The sequence below is a fragment of the Bactrocera oleae genome, chromosome 5, assembly GCF_042242935.1.
Source record: "Bactrocera oleae isolate idBacOlea1 chromosome 5, idBacOlea1, whole genome shotgun sequence".
Classification (NCBI taxonomy): Eukaryota; Metazoa; Arthropoda; class Insecta; order Diptera; family Tephritidae; genus Bactrocera; species Bactrocera oleae.
Genome location: NC_091539.1, coordinates 53793830 through 53819568, shown reverse-complemented (window position 1 = coordinate 53819568; position 25739 = coordinate 53793830). Strand labels below are relative to the sequence as shown.

At 36.3% G+C, this 25739-nt stretch overlaps 1 protein-coding gene across 1 annotated transcript in view; it reads left to right on the top strand.

Annotated features, from left to right (window-relative positions):
- Positions 1-25739, top strand: part of nAChRalpha3 (nicotinic Acetylcholine Receptor alpha3) — a 145409-nt gene that overhangs the window by 1295 nt on the left and 118375 nt on the right. The window lies entirely within an intron of this gene.

Here is a 25739-nt window from a genome sequence, read left to right as displayed (position 1 = left end):
CTTATTCATTTGCTTATAATTAATTTGAGATAGATTTATATCTATACTTTAAATTTAAAAAAATCAAGAAAACACGTTTACTTCGGGTGCACCTAAGCTATAATACTCTTCATAGATGCATTTTTCATAGCAGAAAAGGGCAAAAAAGGTATTTTTCTTGATTGTGATCTGTCAGCTTATATGGCAGCTATATGCTATAGTGGTCCGACTTAAACAATATGTTTGGAGATTGTTGCTATGCCGGAAATAATAACCTATGTCAAATTTCGTGAAGATACCTTGTCAAACAGAAGAGTTTTTCATACAATGACTTAAGTTCGATCGGTCAGTTAGTATGGTAGGTATATGCTATGGCCCAGTTTTTTTAATAAGGAAAGTTTTCTTAAATTTTCTACTCATTCGATCATTTATTATCTTGTGGATCGCGTGAACTTTTCTCAGTATCTCTGATGGAGGATTTTCTTTGAAGTCAAATAATTTTAAAATTGATGACGTCATATTAGCGATTAACTGATGAGGTTATACTGGCTATCTGGCACGCCATACATAGACCTACAAGTTCCTCGTATCGCGGGTTTAAAACGAGCTTCTTCATATAGGACGTCAACACTTTTTGCAAAGTTTAAGAGACATTTTATATCCAATCTTGATACTTTATCTAGTCTTTTGATCTCCGAGGCTTCTAGATATCTAAAAAAAGTTCTATATAAGGCTGCATGTTTTATCGTTACAACTGCACACTCGATTCGCATGTGATGCCAGTAAGATCAATCTTCAGTCGTTTCAAAACCGTGCTCACACATGCATGTTTTCTTTTAGTGCCTTTGCACATGATGTTGGCGATCCTGCATATTTTTAAGGCATTCCATCTCACCCTGATCCGTCTGTCAGTTCTTTCGAAAGTTTAATTGTGTTATGTTTTTAACAACTTGCGTATTTTCTGTACTAATTCGGTAGCCAGACGAATGGCACTTTTTGCAATCTCACGAGTTTTTTCGTTTCCCGGAATGTCCTTGTGGTCTAGAACTCAGGATATATGTAGCCGCTTTCCGGCAGCCGCTACATCTACTCCCTCCCAGCTTCTAAGGACATTTTCTGCTTTTCTAGCTATCTCAGCAACTTTCCTAATCACAAAGAGTTTCGCCTTGAAGATACTGCAGTATTCCGTAACACCAATCCATGAGGACAGGTGACAGGCCTCATGTTGACCCTAACATTTTATTACATGCATACAAAACACCACTGGCTTTTTACACCCTCTCTTCCACATTGAGTTTCTACATCAATTTGCTGTCTAAAATTACTCTCGGATCCTTGGGTTGTTCCCAAATTGGTAACTCTACGCCGTTGAGACTCGGCGGTTTTCATGCCGAGATCTTCTGTTAAAGTCCTTTTAAATGGTAGACGAGAGTACCATAGTACCTTGTACCCTGAACAAGGTATTTTAAGTTTGCCAAAAGTTTTTAACATCCAGAAGAAAGCGTCGGAGACCATATATAAATGATCAACATAACGAGCTAAAACGATTTAGCCATATCCGTTTGTTCGTCTGCCTGTATATACACGAATTAGTCTCTCAGCTTTTAAGAATCTGAAATTTTGCACATGTCCTTTTCTCTCTAAAAAGCTGCCCATTGGTCCAAGCCGCCGATATCGGACCACTATAGCATAAAGCTGTCATACAAACTGAATGTTCGGAATCAAGTCGTTCTATGAAAAGGTTCTTTATTTGCAAAGATAGCATTTGTTATGGATTATTTTCCAAAGCAATGTTATAATCTTCAAAGAAATTGTTCAGATCGAACCATTATATCATATAGCTTAAGTGCAGCCGAAGTTACCATTTCTTCTTTCTGTTTGTTTTCGTAATCACTGACTTATTCATGTGGATCTGCATCTTATGCTAGCGTAAGTTTCAAAATTAGTTGAGCGTAATTTAAATTCATCAATCCACTTTAAAAAGATAACAAAATCAAGATCATCTCCCCACCTTTTGCTGTACAAGCAATTTCCCAGAGGCGCTCCTCAAATTTTCATCCCTTTTATAAAGTAGCACTTCAACAGTGGCACACGGCAGCATTTAAATTAGTGCACCATATGCTTTCCAACTCACTACACTTTTATAGTTTCACTGTCACTTTTCACACATCTTTCCTCTTCATATACAATATTTCACCCTCAGTCCACTTTGCTTCGCTAATTATTTCTCTAAATAATTTCTGCTACACTTTCCACAACCACTTATCCTGCATGAGTCACCCACATCCACGCTGCCATTTAATTAGCCATTTTCACTTAAGAGTCAAAAGTGTGGCCACAACATTTACACAGCGCACACTGGGGCGTATGAGTAACATTGTAAGCATTGAGCACACACTTATCCACAATATTTGCTGGCTGGCAACCAGTTTTATGACAGCAATACGAAGGTTGCTTCCCCTTCGACTTGATTTCTTTCTGCATGTTTTTCTTCTTCCTCTTCTGCTGCCAATTCATTGCTGCGCAATTTTAATTGAGTAAATGAGGTGAAAACTAAAATGACATAAAGAGTGTTAACTAAGAGAAGAGTAAAGTGCTTTTGCTCTTTAAGTACTTAGTGAGATTAAATTAAAAATACACAGGTGTCGAAGACTAACAAGCGATTTGTTTTGAATTTGGATTATAGAAGAATTTTAATTGCTTTTGTGGTCTGAAGATATGTTTTAATTTAATACTCAAAATGGAGAAGGGCGCAGCTCGCAGGGGACTAATTTGCAAACAAGCCGTCAGACAATTAAATTAATGCACAAACATACCAGCAGACCGTCAAATAGTTATGTAGTAACTTTTCCACCAGTCTTCGTTATAATTTTCAGTATTGAATTTCCAATTTAGTGCATTCATTAGAGTCAAACACTTTTACGGCGCTACTCCTAACTTCTAATTGCTTTGTTATGCTCTGAACAGGGTTTGCCACGAAGTTTGTAACACCTAAAAGGAAACATCCAAGACGAGCTATGTCGATTTAGCCATGTTCGTGTGGCTGTTCGTATGTTTTTCCGCTTATACATATATATGCACGAGTCCCTCAGTTTTTGAGAAATCGATCTCAAATTTTGCACACATCATTTTCTTCCCAAGAAGCTGCTCATTTGCCGGAACCGCCGTTATCGGATCACTATCTCGATCAAATTAAAGTTCTTGTATAGAAAACTTTTTTATTTGACAAGATATCTACACGAAATTTGGCACACATATTTTTCCAAGACAGTGCTACAATCTCCATTGTTTAAATCGGACCCCTATATCGTTTAACTGCCATATAATCCGATCGATCAAAATCAATTCTTTGTATGGAAAACTTTTTTGTTTGTGTTGTGAAGTGTATTCTACGTTCGATGCAACCGAAGTTAAAGTGTTTTCTTGTTTCAGTATTGAATTTGGAATTTCCCACATTCCTTAGCTTCAACCGCTTTCACGGCGCTGCTACTCAACCCCAATTTCTTTGTTTTAATTAGTTTATTTGTGCGGTAGGTAATAAAATCCCGGTTGTCATGAGACGCCACTTAAAATTCAAGTCAGCTGAACATTAAATAAAACTCAATGTAAACAACACGAGAAGAGCGCACATACAGTGCATGCTAAAAGTAAACTACACTTTCCGAACGCCGACTGTGTTTAGTCAAATGAACGAGTTTAATCTATTGTTCATTGCTATTGCCTACACACGCTTTATCTGCAGTATACAAAGCAATAGCAGCAGCAACAAAGAAAACTACTTCACCGTGTCTGGTGCGCTACATTGTTGTTGTTGCGAATGTTGTTTAAGGCATTCATTTGCTACTTTATTGTCACAGCATAATTTCGCTTTCCTTTGAATACACTTCAAAGGCAATCACACCACTATACAAACACATACATACACAAATGAACACAGGCGAAGACAGAGCGGCTGTGAGTTGCCAGGCACTAACTAACATAAATATATTCAAAGCTTTTTGCACAAGAACTTCGTATGGCAGCTGGCTAACGTGGATTAGGCAGATATTGTGTACTTTTTCACATTGCCAATACAATTGTTAGTGCTTCGTTGTTGTAATTGTTTCAACTTGTAGAAGTTTCTGTTTCATATCCTTAATCGCATTTGATTATTGCGCTGGTCTAGGCTTGCGAGCGTATGACCATTTACATCTGTAAAAATGCTCAAAGGAGTGTTCCATATATAATTGGCAAATTCTTAAGCGTTTTTACCTATTCAGTTACACTGAGCAATATTGGTGTAGCAATTGTAGAAAAATAATTAAAAATTACAAAAAAAAATATTTTATTATAAAGGTTGTCGCAAAATTAACGCAAGATTAGAATTAAATAGAAAACACAATTTTTAGTCCTTCGATTGTAATATTTTTATTGAATCATAAAGTACATAGGATAGTGTTATTTATTTTTTGAAATAATGTTCAATAATGAAGACATGCTGTTCTATCGTGTAACGCTCCATTTTTACTAAGCTTAAACTGTCAGCTGTCGCATTAAAGTCGTATTGGTTATAACGGACTCATATATAGTTCAATATTTCTGGGAATTAAAGGGAGATATTCACCAATTTCACTTCTTTTGGTAGAAACGTTGCCACCAGAGAGTTATGTTATACATTTTATAGGCAAAAAAATTGAATTTGTTGGAAAATTGTGGTTTAAAGATTGGTTCAAAAAGGTAACGCCAACCAATACTGAAAAAGCTCGATAACAAAGTCTTATCAAAGAATCTGAATTTTAATTTAATTGAACTCCTGGAACTCTTAAACAAATTCAACTAATTAAACTTTTTGACACCTGTTAAATTCTGCGAGCTTATAAGCTTTAGTTCCATTAGCGAACAGTTTGCAGTTTGTTTTGTGAAAACGTAAAGGTCATAAAAAACTGATTTGGAGAAGAAGTTGCCTAGGTGAAGGGTTTGTTCATTGCTTTCGCCCATAATTATTTTTGTAAAAAAACAATCCATTTGATGAAAGCATAACGCTTTTCTCAAAATATTGCAAACCAGATTTACTAAGTCTATCCATAAGAGTTACTGAGAGAAAGCTGACTTTCGATACATTTGCAGAATTTTCAGTAATAGTAGAAGTCAATGCTCAATGGCTTAAAATGGCTTTTCAGCGGGAATTTGGAATTTTCTTTCAAATTTTAGTCTTTGGTATAGTTTAGTCTTACCCTGACTAATCAGAGTAAATCTTTACCAATTCATGTCGAAAATCTTTCAGTAAATACATAAACTATAATACTTTTGTGGAATCCAGATTCTGGTACCATAAAAAGTCTTCAAACATAGTTAATATCATTAAGTGTATTTCTCCGATCAAAAACTCCTAGTAGACGAGAAATTTGTGTATGAGAGACTCACTACATAGCGCAAATACGATTACATTACCTGCAGTTTAAAATCGGTTAAAAAGTCGGGCAATGTATTTATTTATGTTAATATTATATGTTCCCTCTTTTAATAAGACATAAAGATAATTTTTTTTTTGTTTTTGTTGGGCTAATGCCCAACTTCTAACCTTCTAAGAGATAACAAGACCCCCACAAGAGAACAGAACCAGTTTCTCAATTTTCTTCGGATTATTCAAAGAATTTAGGGCTGCCACCGTTAGCTCGTTTATACCAAAGAAACTTATGGATTTGCTTACTTTATTAGAATAACTTAGACATATATGTAAGATTATATTTTTGATCACAAAATTTTTTGCAATGTGCGGCCTAATAAACATAGACAACAACTACAAAAGGCTCTCCACATAAAAAACGTACGAAATTGTTCATTTCAATTCCTGTGGCGGTATTTGCTTATTCTCCTCATATCCACTTTCTCCACAACCATTACAAATTTATAGAAAAACAATACAAAGCACGTGAGTCTCCTAGCCCGCACTCTAGGGAAATAAACGTGCATGTGTCCCACATCGCTTACATAAAAGACTCGAAGTTTCCTAAAGTCACAGCTGGCTTCATCAGAACGCATTGTAAGCATTCTTGCTTTATACCCTTAACAGGGTATATTAAGTTTGCCACGAAGCTTATAGCACTTAAAAGGAAACGTTGAAGACACTATAAAGTACAGTCAACCATCCTATAACGCGGTAAGAAACTCGGATTTAACCGTACAAACCAGGCGAATTCGTAGCGTGTTCTATGGAAACCAATAACGACAAGATAAATTATAGATTTTTTTTATTAAATGAGTATATATAAAGAAATGATACCAAAACTAAACTAAAAAACTGTTTTCCAACAAAAACAAGAAAGACTTTTGTAAAATTTATTCTTTCATTTAGAACTTTTTTCACATCTTGTAAATCGACCTTTGGCACCCATTCGTTTTTCTTATTGTCGTTTACCAATGGATTTGAGTTGGGTGCATCAATTAAATCCATAAGTTTATCCTCATCTAAAGTTTCTTCTCCGAGTACGAGTTCTCTTACATCCTGATGGTTTGTTGTATATTCTTCATCGCCTTAACGTGAAGCAATGTTTACTATTTCTGTAACTGGGAGTGAAATAGTAGAATCATCTTGTATTGCTTGAACCATTTTAGGTAAAAGCGGTTTCCAACACGCATTAAGTGTTGATGGTTTAATTTTCGCGCAAGCCGATGACACGGTTGTAATAAAATCTAAAATAAAAAATTCCATCCAAACTTGGATAAGGGTTTTATTGTCACTTCCTTTTAATCTGTCGAAAATGGTTTGGAAAACTTGGCGTGTGTAATACATTTTTCAAGTTTGAATGACTCTTTGATCCAAAGGTTGTATTAATGACATGCAGTTAGGAGGTAGGAAGGCAATTTGTACATTTGAATGATCCAGTTGTATGTTGTGGCAACCACCGTTATCAAGATCCAATAAAACATTGAAATACAATTTTTTCACATCGTATCGGTTTCCTCTGCCGGGCTACAACAATTATAAATGATGAGATAAGCCGAAGATAATCTTTATGTAAACATATCTAGTCACTACTATGTCGCGATCCCACTGCCTAGACCTACTGGAAGGAACTTATGGGATGCTGTTAACGGACACCGCGTTCTGAGAGTACCGCGTTATAGGAGGGTTGACTGTATATATATATATATATATATATATAAATAAATCAGCGAACGATCTATTCCTACCAAGAAGCTGCTGATTTGTCGGAAGCGTCTATATCAGACCACTATAGCATATAGCTGTCATACACTCTGGCCGAATAAAATCAAGTTCTTGCATAGAAAAATTTTTCATTTGATAAAATATCGTCCTGAAATTCGGCATAGATTATTGCCAGTCATACAAACTGAACGATCGGAATTAAGGGCTTGTATGGAAAACTTTTTTATTTTATGAGATTTCTTCCCGAAATTTGGCACGGGTTACTTTCTAAAAAAAATTTATATTGGATCACTAGAACATATATAACATTCAAACTGACTGATTAAAAACATGTTTTTATAAGGAATCTTTTGTAATTGTAAAGGGTATTATGATATAGCTTCGGGGCAAGGGAAGTTAATTTTTTTTTTTTTTTTGTTTTAAGACTAAACTTCGCTTGGCACACACATACCAGCACACTGCTGCGACATCGGCATTATAATCTTCTATTGGCATCTTTTTAGGTCAATCACACGTACTTTTATTTGTCTCTCTATCACACTCTTTCTTCCGATTTCCATCTTCTTTGTCTATTTCCTGCTTCATTGGGTGTACATTTGTAAGTGGGTTTCTAAGCCTTGGGCAGATATTAGCCGTACAATCTTCAGTTGCAAAGCTTTCGCTTACATTTTACCACATGAAATTGTTTATATATTTATATATATATATGTATATATTACAAGTATATAAGTGTGATTATGTGCGAATAAAACGCATTGCAGATTAGCTAACATTAAAGAAAATTTTCTTTTCTTTACGTTTTTGCTCTTATTGCTTTATGCCAGCACACTGTCTTGGCTAGCTTATCTACAGACACGCCTGCTTACCACACGCACATACACATATATGTTTCGGTATATTGTATATTGGTCATTGCTTGTTCGCTACAAATTTCGTTCGTAGCTGTGAAATAGATAAGCATCTTTTCTGCCGAGGACCAGTGCAGCGACGTTGGTTCGGCGGATAAGTAATGCCTTAGATTACTGTGTGATTCCATTTTCTATGTTGTGCTGCACGCACTCACATGCATGAACTCAAGCATCTTCCTCAACAGTGATTTTCCATTTCCCAAAACGCTATTTTCTATTTTATTTTCACTTTGTTTCGTCTTCGATTAAATAGTAGAAACTCAACGCAAATCTGCACGCCCGTCGCTCCTACGTCTTCGACGCACTTGAAGCAGATAATGGCTGCTTGGTGGTTTTAAATCACCACATTAAATTTTCTATATTCTATTTTCCATTGTTGTTGCGTATGCACTCGTTTATGCCATTTGTTTGGAGTGTATTTTGTTTCCAAGTTATTTAGTTTCAAATTATAAATGATGCGATGAAAAAGGAATAATTTGCCACAGACGTTGTTGAATATTGAATACATATTTGTTTGGTCCAAAACAAGTGCCTTTTGTTATTTGCTCGTCTTTCCATTAGAGTCTTGTTTTATATTATTAATTACTCACTCGACTTGCCAACTATTTTTCGTTTGCTTCTCAATTGATACAGTGACCAAACTAGTGGCTTTGCCCGGATCGCTAGTCTCCGAGCACTCGAAGTGTTTTTTGTACTCAAGTAACTCAAGTTATTGAAGAATAAATTTATATTTATTTATAAACAGACAACAAAGTAATATCTTTCAGAGTTGGATACCCATATACGTACATTCGAGCAACATTTTGACGTTAGCCATTGTTGACGTTAAATTTTAAGTAACTGAAAAATACTGATACCATAATGCTACTATATAAATCTTATGCGATATTTGTCCTTGCCTACTCGTAAAAATACGTAACTCATTCGCAGAAGTTATATTTCGAATTCTGTAAGATCCATGCTTTCGAATATTCCATCGTGCACGTTTCTGCGCCTTACACTCGAGTGGTTACAATGAGCGCTTTATGAAGATGCATTTTTTTCGTCCAGAAAAATAGCTGTTGTACTTTCCAATTTTTCGTTCAAAGTAGCATTTTTTGTCATTTTTGATTCCAGTCGTTGTTAATGCCGGCTCCAGGAAAGACGAAATTCTTTAGTTGTTCAAAATTACGAATGTCAATGGTGGCGTTTGGAACAAGTCGTAAGTGTGCTGACTCATGATGATGCATGATAGTTTTCGTCTAAATTTCCATCGATGAATTATCGTTTGTTATTAACAAATGCTAGCAGTTTAAGACGCTATACCTGATTGGTATTGTTCCGAACAATCGATTTACATGCAGTAGATTGAAACATTTAAGCAGGGTGACAAATCTAAACTGTTATTTTTAATCAGCTTAAGCTAAAAACAATATTTTGTTGTTGCGTTCAGTCCATCGTTCATAAAAAAGAAATTGATAGCTTACTATGCAAAATGGCGATGTGGGAGTCCATTTTTACCCATATAATTTTCAAGTAATATTTTAGATGGCGTATCGACTTAGTAGGGCGTGACAATGCGGAACATAGTAAACTAAAACATAGTAAAGTTTCTTCATACATATGTATTGTATGTATATTTACAAAGCGCTTGCTTAATACAGCCGATATTCTTAAGATTTAGGATGCGCTCATGTGAGAAGCAAGTTCTATTAGTATACAAGTATATATTGCTAAAAGCTTCATTAGTCTTCATTGTTTTGTAATCTTATAAAACTTGTCCTAGTCCGGCGTTAGGTTGAATTTCAAGACTATAGGTAATCCAACCACCCATATCTTTTCGCTATCCTTTGTTATAGATTTCGTAATTAGTACAAATTCTTAATTCATTTCATCATAAAAGGTTAGGTCAACTTAAGTAATATAGTTATCTAAAGTAACATGTAGACATCGGCTATGGTTCCTTATATATGTATAATTGAAAAAGTCACAGCCTGGTTTCCTGCTCATAACATACTTTCACTTATCGGCTAGTTAACAGCAATCTTAGTCGACTTTAATTAAATTTATTAATGCGCAACTCTCTGATCTCAAGAGAAGATATCTACAGATCACATTCTTGTACCCTGTACATGATATATTAAGTACACCACGAAGTTAGTAACACCCAAAAGGAAACGTCGGAGACCGTCTAAGACATACACATACATATGGTAAATAAATGATCGGCGTAACGAGATGAGTCGATTTAGCCATGTCCATTTGTCTGTCCGTCTGTTTATACGCGAACTAGTACCTCAGTTTTTTAGATGTCGATCTGAAACTTTGCTCAAGTTCTTTCCCCCCAAAGAAGCTGCCCATTTCTCGAAACCGCCGTTATCAGACTACTATACGATAGAGCTGCCGTACGAACTGAACAATCAAACTCAAATGCTTGTATGGAAAACTTTTTTTTATTGTTGCAGACAACGCTACAATCTTCAAGTAGATAGTTCAGATCGGACTACTATAGCATTAAGCTGGCATACAAACTGACCGCTCAAAATCAAGATAAAGATCTTTTTATATCACTTTGCGCTATAAGTAATGCACCTATGAAAAGTATTATAGCTGCGGTGTAGCCGAAGTTAAATTTGTTTCTTGTTTTTACTGCAATATGTTGTTGCATAGCATTCATTATTTATCCAGCCGCTGCTCTGCTAAGCTTAATCAACAACGCATTTTCCAACATCTCTTTAAATTTTTCTGTGTTAATTTTTTAGTCTCTTCAGTACAGCTTCTACGCCGCGAATAATAAATCTGCTTCAGTTTTATGTTTTTTATTTTTATTCACTGTAATAAATCCGTGTTCAATTCCCGCTAGCTCCGATTTCATTATAACCTTTTACAGTCTTTATCTTCCGTTATCTCTCGTCTAATCTCAGTTTACGCTGCCTCGACGCTTAATTCCAATTTGCCTTTTAACTTCTGTTTCGCACGCACGTTCAACGCCTTTGATTTATTGTTCGTGTGGCAGATGTCAAGAAAGGATGACTTTTTTATGCAATCGCCACAATTTCCGTCTCAATTTCACAGCTTCGGAAAAAGCAACCGTCTTCAGTACACATAAACAGTTATGCATGCATATCTATAGCCGCCAACCTTACCTTACTTTCTTCTTTCCTGCTCTTCTCTCTTGCACGCTGTCTTCTCTTTTCACACTTTGCATATTTCATGGCGACAATTCAGACGCCACCGCCACTCGCCCACACAAACAGCGGCGCCAATATCACCTTCACCTAACGCAGCCAATGTGCAACAACATAAATCTCACAATATGTACATATGTACATTCATATCATCATATTCATGTATCCACAACTACAAATGCAAACAAATTTGTAAAGATTTTTAGTCTGCGCGTGCCAATGCTCGCAACCTTCGTCATAAATAAAAATAAACGTAAAAAATGTCGGTAGTATAAAAAAAATCGCAGGAAGGAAAGAATCAAAAAACACAAAAACCAACAACAACAAAAGCAGACGGACATAAAGCAAAGTGGTTAAAGCAAAGGTGATCGCTTTGACCGAGCCATCTTGACGAAGAATGTGTGCGTAAGCGCCAATTCTCCCGAGGCAATTTTTTCGGCTTTCATTTTTTTCAGATTTTATCTAGACTAATTTTCGTTTTATCTTTTAAGGAGATATAAAAGAAAAGTTAATACAACAATGCACACGAAACGCGCGTAAAATTTGTTTATGTAATGAATACATACATCAAGCAATTATCCTATTTTGCGCTTCACATTAATTAGGGTGAAATTAAATATTAAATATGAAATCCTTTAAAATTTTATATAGTGGTGTTTTTAAACGCTTTATACGAATTTAACTTCTAAAAAAAATACGCACTTTTTTCTGAAGTTATATCATCTAGGATGGATCACAGAAGCGCCTACTACTTCGTTTGTCGACAGATAAAATATTTTTTTTTTTACTTTTTTCGCCCCTCAAATTACTAAATCTTCCATTCACGAAGCTCCCCAGAGCTTTAAGTCCACTTATGGTTCCTGAATTTGCTTTTCTGAAAGCGAAAGTTACTTTCGATCAGAGATTTTTTTTTAAGTAAAAACTTTCAAACTTTTCATTTCATTGCAAAAAAATTGTGGGTGTGATCTCTTTTCTTCTACACATACTTTTGAAGCAAAGTACAGATCCATACTAATCTACAATAGTCTAAATCGTGTGATAAAATCCAATATTGAAGAAAGCTCATTATTGTGCTGTTAAAACCAATTGCTTCTCCAACTTTTTTTTAAATCTAACTGTAAAATTCAACCTTGTTTTTCAAAAATTTTCTCAAAAATGGGTATCAAAATTTACCATGGACCTACTGCGCCAGTTTTTGAAAAACCTTTGACTATAAGAGTGAAAAACAGAGAAATTTTGTAACAAGATAATAAAATGGATAAAAAATTCAAAAAAATACACAGAAAAGAAGATATAGTTTACGTTAGATTAGATTAGACTAACAGAGAGTTTAATTTTCGATCTGTGGTCTATTATAAACTCTAACCTTCAAGATACCTCATCAAACCTTAGCACTTAAGTTTCTATATAATAATGGTATAGACAAGATGAAGAATGGGATCCTCAAGTTTTGTTCCCTCTTTTGTTCCCACCGTTTCTTAATCGAAGCTTTCGTGGCGTGTTCCAGAAACACTTCTTTTATTTAAACTATTTGAGACTTTTACTGCCCGACAGTTTAAAACCATTGCAAATACTAAATGATGGAAATGATTTCCAATTTAAAAAGCTCTCAAAAATAGGGTGGAATGTTCCAATCTTTACTCGAACCATAAGTCATTTGATTATATACATAAAAATTGTTGTCTGGATAAAGTGTCTGCGGAGCGACAGAGTTTTTGCAAACGACGGAGTAAAAATTTCGTTTCTTCCCAGATTCCTAATAAATCTTGGAGTTTTTTGTTCGTTATATTCGAGATCTACAGCTACAAATTAATTTCATCACACTAGCCACTAATTCAAGTTATTAGCGCAAACTCTATATCCAAAACCAAACTCAAAGTGAAGCTTAACTACACCTCTTTATCACGCATTTCATTTCGTTTCATTTCACTCGCAAAGCAAAACACTTTCGCCGCATGCCAAGTATCCACTCACTGCCTAATTTAACAAAGTGTTCGCCACTCAAGCAAAACTTTTTCAAATCATACTCCAAGCAAAACAAATATGGCAACAAAGTATGCACTCATACATATTCAAGTATTTTAATAACCAGTGCGAAGCAGCTAGCAACAGCAAATAAATGCTGGAATTCGAAATTATAGAAATTTCTAGAGAATAACAACTACTCGAAAGTGGTGAAAGAAAACTGTGCAGCAATAAAAACATTGCCACTCAAAAATTATACAAGGAAAAGGGAAAGGAAGAAGAGCATAATTTTGATTGCAACAAATTTTTCACCTGAATGCAATCAAGAAAAGCATTGCCGAGTGCACTTGCCGAGATGAGAGAATTGGGTGAGCTTGTAAAGTGGCGAAATCTAAAGGAATTATGAAAAGTTTTCTTTCCGCTGAAATGGAATGTGAAGAAATGAAAAGTGCAGAAGAGGCTGCACGGGAATGTTATGTGGCAAGGTGAAGTTTCTTATAATGCCAATGTAAGTGTATTACTATGAGGCTGTGTGTGTGTATGTACGCGTGTTAGAGATATTTTCTTAAGGTGATCTCCAAAGTAGCTATAAATGATGGCACTACGCGCTTGAACTTTCAGCCACTTGGCATTGGCTGCACTGGCTGGCAAAAAAAGGTACGCACTTGATTTACTGCATTTACAGCGCGCTGTCAGGCATTCAAGGTTAAGTTGCGCACTGGCAATCGCTTTGTGTGCGGCCTTTCGATTTTTGGCCCAAATTACTTTTGTAGCTTGCGAAAATTAAAAGAAATTGAAGCCAAGTAAAACCGCACATAAATTCTGGTAATTTCAAATATATTATTTTAATTATTTTAAGAGCTTAAATAGCGAAGATGCATACATGGGTATTGGCAGTTCAAGGCAAATACGGATGGTAGATGATTTAGATTTGTACATGGTTGCTCTCAAAAGACTGGCATCTTTCTTAGTGAACTTCATCTAGTCAAATGAACGCAGACTGAGAAAATCAAAATTTACGTACTTTATTACAAATAGTTATTTATTATCGCCTTCAAAATAGACGCCTTTGAAGCCAACACAAGCATACCAACAATTAATCTAATTTTCTATACAATTGTTATGAGTCGCAGCTGGAATGGCTTAAAGTGCCTTCAGAGAATTTTGGTTTTTTCGGTTGCTGCTCATTTTTAGAGCACCTTTCGTTAGACTGCTTCGGCGCCATATTCACCTCGTCAGCAGTAATGTTGCGTTTGATGAATGTATGTTTCTCAGCTACTTTGTCAAGCATCTCTTTTGCGATCTCTTCTCGACGCCGTTGTTGCAAAATATTCAGGTATTTTCATACGAGTTTAATGTGTGTTGAGCCGATCCTTAAGAAGTGTTGAGATCCCCTGCCAGCCCTCTAACGCCAACACAACGTTTTTCAAGCACTGTTTTTTTTTACCTTTTTTGATGTTATCGTCATTTACAGAAGTGAATAGATGACTCGCATCAGACAAGTTTTCTATAACTCCACAATCTTCACTGCCGCTAAACTCCCCAAAACACTTCTAAAATATATTCAATGATTCCGTAGCTGGGATTATATTAGAAACATAACATTTTAAGTAAACTCGTTGTTCAACTTTTTTTCCATGGTAAAAATCGCCGGAAAAATCTTTCAACATATGTAGATCAAACTTCACACGAACATAAAAAAGGTTGCACCAATCTAGGAAAACAATATTTATCGATTCGGTTTGCATGCGCTTTTCAAATACATAGCCCAGGTCAAATTTGATCAGATCTTTTTGCATAAGATGAGTTCTCTGTTTCATAAAAGCTCTTACTTCTTACCACTTTTTTCCAATTTCTCCAAAATACAAGTCCAAAACATTTGCATCTAACGCCAACACACAGAGAGCTAGGATTTATGAGTAATTTTATTACTCTGTTATCGCTCATCTCTTTGGGAAGCTCGATGGGCCAAACATTTTCTTAGACTAGTAATTTTTTGTGGCGATGTCCATATATTGGTCAGCACTGGGCCCTGCGAAGGTATGGGTAACGCTGTGCCACAATCGATAATTTCCCCATCAAGTTCTATAATTACTTCGAGGATCCCATTTAATGATTTAGACCAGTAATACGAATAACAAGTGTGTTCTGGGCTTTTAATATTTATACAGGATGCGATAACTTTAAGGGTTGACCGTTATTTTTTTTACGGTTCGAAGAACAAATACTTGTAGTATGTGAAATCTGCTAAGCAAGCTGTAGAGGGACAATTTTTAATAAGATGAAGCTATGTAACCTAATGACGAATGGTACCTTTGAGTGCTCACTTTTGATCATAAGCGAGTTCATAGTAACAAGAGATCTAACATTTTGTTAGAGATTTATTTGCTCTTGATTAGTTTGACGTTAGGTATAATTCTTCCTCAGAGCTGCTGCGAATTGATGATCAGAAAGATTTGTAAGATTTCTAATAAGATCCAAGCCAGGCAACCATTACTCAGAGTTTCTCACACTCCGTAATTTCCTGCCACGAAATTACCTCTCTTAAACTCACACACCCTCTCAAGTTGTAATCCTTCAAATGGGGCATGCTAAAATGCGTATTGCGGTTAACATTTATTTATTGCGCCCGTTTTTCCAACTTCCGAGTGTCCCAGCAATATTCGAATGCACTCTATCACACATGCTCACTCATCTCTCTCTACGCTTTACTTTCGCGTTGTCTCCTTCAATGCACTCGCCTGCTGTTCGCCTGTCCTTGCATTAAAACTTGAATCATTTTTCAAATTGTTAGCACAACAAAAGTTCATTGCCGCACGACTGCCTTTGAAAGCACACCAAAACGCATTGCAACGGTTACGAGTGACAACAACACTAACAGCGGAGCAAGTAAATCAGTAGCTTTTGTCCAACAGCAAAGTGCACTTGGAAAGCATATATTTTGTGGCGAGCAGGAGAGGTGTGATGTGTAAGCAGGAGAGGTTGACATATGTATCTATATACATATATACAAATATTCTTTGTTCGGTTATACATACTCACTCAGTGAAGATTTGCTTTAAAAATAATAATTTTGAGTAACATATTTGCAATTTCCAGCATTTATAGTTCCTCTTCCGATTTAGTTGAGATTTTTTATTATATTTATTTCTATAAGATAAAGTGCAACACTGCCAAATTAAGTAACTTAAACCGCAATTCAACTGAGCAAATTTAACAACGAAGTTTAACACACCCTTTTCTTAATCTTAGACTTCTTATACTTCGTCTATTATTTTAAGCTATTCGAATATATATTTTTTCGCTTTAAATTGTTTTACTCAAGTAGCAAAAAATATATGCTCCAACTTTTAATTGAGTTAAGAAAATTTGTCTCTTCGTGAATTTATCACCTCCTGCATTCTTTTGTTGGAATTTTCTTCCGCTAGAGCACAACATTGTGGCCGTACTTCGTTGCTGCAGCCAGCTGTAGCAGCCAAATGCGAAGTTAATAGAAAGTTGCCACCCTTTACGTTACTTATTTTGCTATTTGGGTGAACTTTCTATTTTGACCAGCAACTTTTAATAGCCTCAAAAAGTAATTTAACTCTAATGTGGCAACACATACATACATATTGCGTATACCATATACTCGTCTAAGAACTAGAAATGTTTGAGTGCGTAAAAACACAAACTGTTAAATGACATCCGCAAAGTTGGGAAAGTTAAAAATGGTTCCCCACAGTTAATAGCCCAAAAAAATTTGTTATCCCGAAGAAACTAATACTTATGGTTTTTTAAAGGACCAAAATTATATTTCAAGGCTAACTGTAGTAAGTATTAGTGTGAGGCGCTCTCAGATTGGCTATGAAATACTACCGTTTTAAAATCTAATTCCTTATTTTTGTAGCGCAGTGAATTTCAATTAGTTATAAAATTCATTAAACAAAAAAAAATTCCCTTAAAATAATCAAACTGCAACCGTTATTAACTTTTAAACGGTTAGGCTGACAAAGAAATCATAAAAGAAAATTTTGTAGAGCATTGAATTTCTTACAAAATCCTTGAAACAAGATATTTTTTCAATTAGTTGGAAGCGAGATATGAATTTTATCTGATAATAAGATAAAAATAAAAAGCTGTAAGGCGGAGAACCTTCTCGTTACAATTAAGAGCTCATAGTTGGCAAGATATTCGTAGAGGTGTATAAGAACCTATTTTTCTGAGTACAAAGCGAAAAGCTAATATTCGTTTTTTTTTGACCCACCCTAATAAGTATGAGTCTTCTCGACACGCTTTGTCGTCTATACTCTCTTAATATTAGCTGACTTACGTTATCTTAATTATATTGTAGAAGTTGAGCGTAGAATAAAATTAAAATTATCTTCTGATAATTGCAAGCGAATAAACTGTAATATTCCATTCATATAATCTTAGAGACATCACTGCCTTTGCTAGTCTATACCTTCAGTTCATATACCTGATGAGTATAAAGAGTAGAAATATGCAGCTCTCTAGTTTATCAATAAATTATACGTGAAGATACAAGCATTCAGTTTATTTTACCGACAGTTCGAAATTCAATAGCGATATCAGCGATTTTGATAGAGGTTGTATATTAAAGAATGCTGAATCGATAAGGTTTCTGGTATAAGTTGACAGAAATAAAAATAGAGAGACAGAGAGAGAGACGTTGAGTTAAAAAATATTTATACGCACATATCAAAGTTTATTTGAACTCGTCATTACTATTCTTATTTATGTTTGAATGTCTTAAGAGATGAACTTCAGTGCAAAAAAGTTATTAAATTTTGGCGTGCAAACACTCATTGGTTGGTTTTGGCTGCTTAGTTTCAGACAACTGCAACTAAATTTGCTTTCGTCGGTTTTATTTCTAAGCTGAATTAAATTTAGAAACAGCTGATTCAAGACGACCATTAGCATTTGAAGAGATCATTTTTTTAAGAGCTAATCGGGTCGCGACGGCAACTTTCATTAATTTACACCAAGTCCTCACCTCATTAAATGCCGTAAAAGTAATACTTGTACTACAAATATTGGTCTACTCACATAAAGTCATCAACGCACAACATACCGCAGAACTTTCATAAATACTAAACAAAGTAATAACCTTTGTGAAACTTTTATAATACACAAATAAATATTATTACTTCTAACTTTAATAAAACAAAATCTATTTCTTAACGTATTTTCACAACAAAGCTTGATTGAATTGATTGTGTGTGTGTAAGCATTTCGAACTTGCCAGCAAAATCCGTAAATCCATCGAAAATCCTTTGCGAAATTTTCACGCCAATCGCTGGCGATATTATTTACGTTTTCGTTTCGCTTCGCAATTTATTTCGTTTCCTATTTTCTCCCTTTAGTATTTGTTTTCTTTCGTTTTCTCTGCAATTTAGAATAAACTGCCATTTGTTCGATTGCAATTTTGAGTGAGCTTTGTGCTTTGCAAGTTGCTTTTATTGTTGTTGTTTACTTTACTTTGACGTTGATGATGTTTTATTTTGCTGCATTTACTAAGCGTTGTTCAAAAGACTTAGCTGTGTGGAAGCAATTCCAATGCTTTTGTTAACTTTTCAATCGACTTTCTGTAGAGTCAATAGAATCCCTGAAATATACAAAAATGTTAATTAGTACATTAGTTATTATCTTTAGAAGCAATTTTCGTAATTTGAGAGATTTCTGATGCAATGTTTCTTAAACGTTCTCGAGAAAAAAAATTCATCTGAATAAATTTTTCGGCATTGAACTATTATTTGATATAGATGCCAGTAAGTTTATTCACAAGATTTATCAGAAAACATATGGATTCGAGGCTTGTTCTTTCATCTATTTCAAAATAGTGGAAATTTCACAATTCATATGATACAACCTATTAGAATGGTATTTTGATGTCTACAATATAGAAATTATTTTTAATCATAACATTTCCATCTTTTCTAGCGAAGGAAAAGTTGATTCCTTCTTTCGAATAGTCACCTTATACTAGTCGCATAAAACATCGATTACCATCTGATCAAAAATGACCCGGACTGGCAAAAAACTAGTGGAGTCTACTCCTAGTGGCATCTCCTCCGCGCACATACCTCCTAGAGAAGGTTGGAGTAGGAGTTTTCTTTCGGGAGCTCTGAATCAACTCTTGTTTCAGACTGCCAAATCACTGTAGTGTCTTTCAAGCAGAAGTGACAGTCATCAAGAAGCAGCAGATGTACTTCTCCGAAGTGCGGTTCCCTTTAGGGAGATATGCATCCCCTCAGATAGCAAAGCTACTATACAGGCCTTGAGCTCGCTGACTTCTCTGGGTGCCTGGCCACAGCGGAATCGTCGGAAAATGTTAAGCCGATGAGCTTAGAAAAAAATACATCCTAACTAAATTCCATCAGGTTGATAACGTCTTCATGCTTTCGAGCGCTGGATCTATGGGCCTCGCACGAGCTTACCAAGCGTTAAATAGCAATCAGCGCTTGTAGGGTTGCGAAAGCCTTTTGACTCAGAGTGGAACCTAAAAGGAGTGGATCACTCCACTTTACTCTCAGCAACTTACCACAACCTTTCTCACACTTCCAAAAAATTCGAAATTGGAGTACAATTATTAAAATTCTCAACGTCTGTTTAAAAATAATCATTGAAGTACACAAGGGGTTGATTAGTTATACTTAGTTGTAAATATGCCACATTAATAGTTATGCGTATCATTTCGTTTGCTTAGATTACAAATCTGCAATTCTCAACTGGCTTATTAATTTAGAAAATTTGAAATTTTTTTCTTCTTATATTTTATAAGTACGAAAGAAATAGCAAAACTCAGTCAATTTGGCTTCCTTATGTTATGAAACGTCACTGCTCTTCAAGCATAATACGTAAATCGAAGATAAAGCATTTTAGGAAGAACCCAAGCTTTATATGAATTTTTGACGCAACTTCATGTATTTGAAGTCATTACCTTGCCATTTAGATCTCAGAAAATTTACTGAAATTACGATTCTTTAAACCCCCCCCTCAAAATTTATAAAAATTCATTATCGTTCTATTTTATTTGCAATCTTGTATAAACTCCGGCTCACGGCGACCTTGATAGATACATTTTACCGCCAAATCTATGCGCCTTGCAAGTAAATGAGCTTGCCTATCTGCCGAAAAGCGCACTAAATTTGCGAGTAAAATTACAAAAGCCGACAGCATTTCGGTTGCACGCATTACTGCGTGTGTGTGCGTGCGACATTTAAAGTTTTAGTGTGGATTTAGCCTGACCCAGAACGCCATTGGCAATGCAAAGCAGCAGCGACTCTAGATAAGTGTATGTATGTATGTGTGTATGCAACAGAGTTAGCGCATTTCTTGCTCAATGTCAGCAAGCTAAACGACGGATGATGGGAGTGGTCGCGCAGCGGGTCAATAGCGTCGCGCTGCAACAAACAAACGACCGACCGCGTGCGCGTGGAAGAAGTGAAAGTTTATGACAGCAAGGCCCATAAACGCATACCTACATGCAGTTGCTCACACACACATACACACCTACATACATATACATATATTGAGGGTATAATTTAGTGTGAAGCGCAACCGTCTATAATTCTGTACGCGTGGCGCGGCATGAGCTGACTTCGCCGCGCCGTGCACCGCCTCACATTGGCCCTGAATTACGCGCGCTGGGTGCAATCGTCGACGCGTCGTCGCTGTCGTCGACAGCAATGACAAAGAATTAGGTCGCCATGACGACACACACATAGCGTGGCTTTTCTCTGTGCCTTTGTGTGCGTGTCTGTGTGTGGCGTGCGCGTGGCATGAAGGCCCATAAAATCAGTAGCGCCAATTTGCTGCCACAAACAGCTGCATAAAACAAACGCATTTGGTGGCGCGCAAAAACAACAAAAACTCAATGGAATAACAACTAAAAATTCAATCGCAATGAAATGAAAGTAAATACACCGCGTGACTGCGTGACTGCCAAAGGCAAGGCTCTCAAGCTGGCTGGCTGCCTGGCTGGCTTTCTGCTTAGCTAAGTCTGTTAGCTGTGCTTGAATGGGTGTGGCAGTCGAATGCTGTCCTCTGGCATTTGTTCTCAGTGCTTGTGCTGCATTATCTCTCTGACTTTCACTCTCACTCTCTTTCGCTTTCTTCTTCATTTGCCATTTTTCATTGACCTTTCGCTTCATCGCGCTAACTGCATTAGCAAGGCAAATAGTTTTAGGCAATAAAATTACCGCCACTCTCGCCACTTGGCTCCACTTCGCATTATTCGCTTACTTCGGCTGCTGCATACAAAGTGCGGCGCTGGCAATGAAAATTCTACAAAAGTAATTCGTTGAAAATGAAAAGTGGAATGTGGAAAAGCGAAAGTTTTGCAAATTTCAAAGTGCCTACGAAGTGTAAATGAGTATTTGCGACCTTTGCCAAAGTTGGCTAGTGCCTCGACTGCATTGTAAATGGCGGATGTGACATTGAAGGCACTTGGGCGACTGCGTGCGAAATATTGAGTAAGTGTGTGTGTGTGTGTGCCCGCAGCTGCCTGCATTTGGGTGCGCTAAGTGAATAGGGAATCAGCATGACTTGGCAAGAGTGTGACACAGTGGCAACGCTAATGTGTGGGGGCATTAGAAATACATTTACGCTTTAACGCCAATATACTGGTTAGTCGCAGTATTAGCCAGCTATGTTGTCCTGAGCTTTATTAAATTCAATTTTGGCCAGCACAGTCGATTTGGATTTGGAGTTTAACGTTGAATTTAGCTAAGTTTTGTTTAATATCTATTAATATTTGAATGGCGGTCAAGTAAAGTATAAAATAATATATATATTTTACAGCAACTAATAACATTACACTAACAAGGGAAAGATATGTCAGCCTCTAGAAAGTCGCCATACTTCCGAACACAATTTTCTGCAAAAATTTTAAATAATTCGCTGTATCCGAAATTTCTTCTAGGCTTGCTTTATGCCAGTTATATAAAACTACCGGTTTAAAGTGTGCCCTTTCGAGAGCCTTGAAACTCTATTGTTCTGTTGAATTCGAAGTAGCTGATGGTTATCTGTGTGTATTGAAGTTCATTGAAGTCGGGATTTCGAGGATCTCTCATTCGTTCTGGATGTATTAATTATAAGGAGCATGTCTTCTGAAGACACTGATGAATTTGCCTTCCACCATACAGTTTCTGTACTTTGCTTCCGACAAGCTTATAACCTCATCGCATGGGCTTCTATTGGACTGTGTCCAATCAGAACACATATCATAGCGGTGATATGAACCTTGCTTCGAACAACTGATTCACAGAACCTCTAACGTTCCACTTTGGGATAGAAGAATCTCGCAGCCGCATAAATTTTCGTAGTTGATTAGTGCTTATCAACCTCACGAGAGGTCCATAGATCCAACGCTAGAATGCAAGAAGACAGCAAAATACCGACTCCTTACCAACTTGATGAGATTATGTAATGGTGCCTTCTCTAACAAAATCATCTACTTTGGAGTTTACAGCATTTCTTCTGTGACCTGGCAACCAAATTATCCCACAAAGTAGCTTGCTGATACTAATAGAGACTTCGATTAGTCTTGAGCGCATTGTCAGCGAGCCCGAGGCCAGTTTTGTAGCTCTGCTATCGGAGGCAGTTATACTCCAATTTCTAATTTTTAGCTCACCAGAAATATAATAGTTCATTTGCTTGCTTGCCGGTTCTTGGCCAGTTTTCACATTTCTGTGAATATATATATAATAAGTAGATAGTCCTAACTTGGGTGACCCATTTCACCCTTACTATGGTATCTATGAGTATTTCTGAATATGAGCGATGATTTATGTCGGTCTGTTGGTGCGGACAACCGTGTTCAAGAAACTACGCAAAAAATCGAGTCTCAACTATTTACCACCATTAGGGGAGAGTTACGAAGTTATAAACACATCGATTATAAACATCGTGTTATCTGCTTTATGCTATATATCGCCATCTGTCTTAACAAGCTGTCTTAATTTAACTCTTTCGAACTTATGACGTTACATACCTAAGAATTCAGCTACAAAAAGTCAACAAAAATTAGTCTCATCTTAAAAAAAATTTTTTGCAAAATATTATAATTTGAAATTTTTGTTATACATTGCATAACTTATCACACTGAATTCCACATGGTCATCATGGAAGAGTGATGGCAAAACAAAATCACCCACTTTTTTCATAAATACAACCTTTAGCTGCAATAATTTCCTAACAATCCATGCTCACGCAATAAGTGATTGCTCACTTGTGTCCTTGATTCATTACATTGCTTTCATGTTAGCGAAGGCCCCTCCTGATTTAGACCACCAGTTAGAAAATGATTTTTTCGCTATTGCTTTTTCACCTTCTTCACATCAACTGGCAGCGTACAAGCGCTCACATGGCTATATTTTTGCGCATTTTCAATACGTGTGATTAATGATATTGGTTTTGAGTAGAAAAATGAAAGAAAATCTACATTTATTTGCTGTTGCCAAGCAGCTGCGCTCCCCCACTATTTCAGCACAAATTTGCAGTTGTGTGTGTATTACGCGCGTTATATAACATTTTTCAAATGTAAATTCCAAGGTTTTTTTGGTTGGTTACGTTTTGGCAACTTTTCATATTCATATTTTTAAAAACTACATACTAAATGTATAGAAAACTTGTTATTCATGTTAAAATATTGGCTAATCCTATTTTTGACAAGTGAGATTTCCACCTTTAGAGACTCTTTCTAAAATTTATGGTGAATTCACTTTTCAAAAATTATTTGCAATGAGGTTTGAAACTTTATTGAAAATCACTATACCCTGAAAAGGGCATATTAAGTTTGTGACGAAGTTTGCAACACCCAGAAGGAAACGTAAAGATATATGTACATAAATGATCAGCATGATGAGCTGAGTTGGATAGCCAAGTCTGTCTGTCTGTATATATACGAACTAGTCCCTCAGTTTTTAAGCGACCGATCTGAAATTTTGCACCCGTCCTTTCCTCACTAAGAAGCTGCTCATTTGTCGGAACGGATATTGTACCACAATAACATATAGCTGCCATACAAACTGAACAATCGGAATCAAGTGCTTGTATAAGCAACGTTGCTATCTCCGAATAAATTGTTTAGAACGAGCCATAATAGCATATAGCTGCCACGCAAACTAACCGATCATAGTTCTTGTAAGAAATCGTTTGCATTTGCGAAGGGTATTTTAATTTCAATTTAAAAAATAAACTCCCTTAGTGACACACATACATGTCTCGACATAATTTAAATAATATGTTCGCATTTTCGTGACTCTCTAAATATACTGAAAGTGGTGCCACTTAACACAAGTTTTAGTATATATGGTAGACCTACATACATACATACATACTTATATATATGCGCCCATACACATTTGTAATTTTCCACTCAAATACCAATTTTCGAGACTTATCCGACACTTGAGTTGTACCAAATAGGGCGAAGGCACTGAAAACTTTCGAAATTACATGCAACACATACACACATCTAGAAAATCGGAAACAAAAACAAATAATTTTATAGTTGCCTAAACCAGCACATAATCATCTACCACATCATTTGCATCAGTAGCAGCAACATCATCATCACCTTTATCACCTTCAGCAATATTGCCGCACCGGAATGAAAGCTGGATGACTGGCTGACTGCATAGATGGGTGCCACAAGCGGCTCCAGCGTCATGCATATTCAAGCGAAGCAACCATTTGCCAACAGCAGGCACATAAGCATACTTAGCATGCCATATGAGCTGAGCGGGCAGCAACAACAACAGCAGCAATCAGAGCCAGTCATCCAGTCAGCCATATGAGCACATTCACGGCAGGTAGTCGGCCATCAAGAGCGCACTGAGCGCCGCTCAGCAGCAGATAAGACGAGTTAAATTGTAACTAACCTACTATGCCAACGCTTCCCGTAAAACACCATACCTATATATTTATATATATATATATACATACATACATGTATATAGCAGAAATAATATGTAAAGATATGTGTGTGCACTAATTCCAGCGCTCAGTCATTGGCATTTCCACTAGCTGCCTTATGGACTCGTACATATTGTATGTATGTATATATGTGTGAGTATAAAAATTTAGTGCGCCTTCCAGCCTTCTTTGGCTCAATTCCTCTTCATGGTTGCCCACTTAAGTAATGCGCATGTGAAACGTGCCCACCAACCAAGGTGAACCATCATAAACTTGCTTGCATAAATTCTGAATTTGCATACCCATTTTACCTGGTTAGTAAGTTGCGCAACAACAACAACATATGCAACACGCTCATGGTATCTACTTCCTTACATATGAAGCCTACTTTCCGATTTGACCCAGTATGTCTCACAAATACGGTTAAGTGTCGCCGCATTTTTTCGGTTTACAGCAACAAACATTTTAATACAATACATTTTGTGAAATGGCACTTAAATCTCATTATAGCTGGGAAAATGTATGAAATCCGAGGAAGGTAAGTATAGTGAGATTTCAAGCATTTAATTGTTGGTCATGCACATTTTTGGCCATTCCTGGGGAAATTCGAGATTTTTTGTGTGACGGAAGATATTTTATAAGCTATTT